This window comes from Poecilia reticulata, linkage group LG20, assembly GCF_000633615.1.
Source record: "Poecilia reticulata strain Guanapo linkage group LG20, Guppy_female_1.0+MT, whole genome shotgun sequence".
NCBI classification, from domain to species: Eukaryota; Metazoa; Chordata; class Actinopteri; order Cyprinodontiformes; family Poeciliidae; genus Poecilia; species Poecilia reticulata.
Window position 1 is genome coordinate 25336217 of NC_024350.1, and position 276 is coordinate 25336492.

Here is a 276-nt window from a genome sequence, read left to right on the forward strand (position 1 = left end):
AAGCAGATCTTCTCTCAGTATCTCCTCAGATAAATTCCTGGTTTATGGAGAACTAAACTACTTCACACAAAAATATATTGACAGGAAATGAGCTAGAAACTGAACCCAAAACAAAAAAGTATAAATAAGAACTGAGTGTTTCACAGCTCAGTTCATTGTTGACACAAAGGAAAGAAGAAGACAAGACAGTACAGGAGCTTTAACTCTCTCTGAGAGGACAGGAGGCGGAGCCTCAGGTGAGTCAGGTCTAGTCAGGTATCAGATCAGGAGAAACAT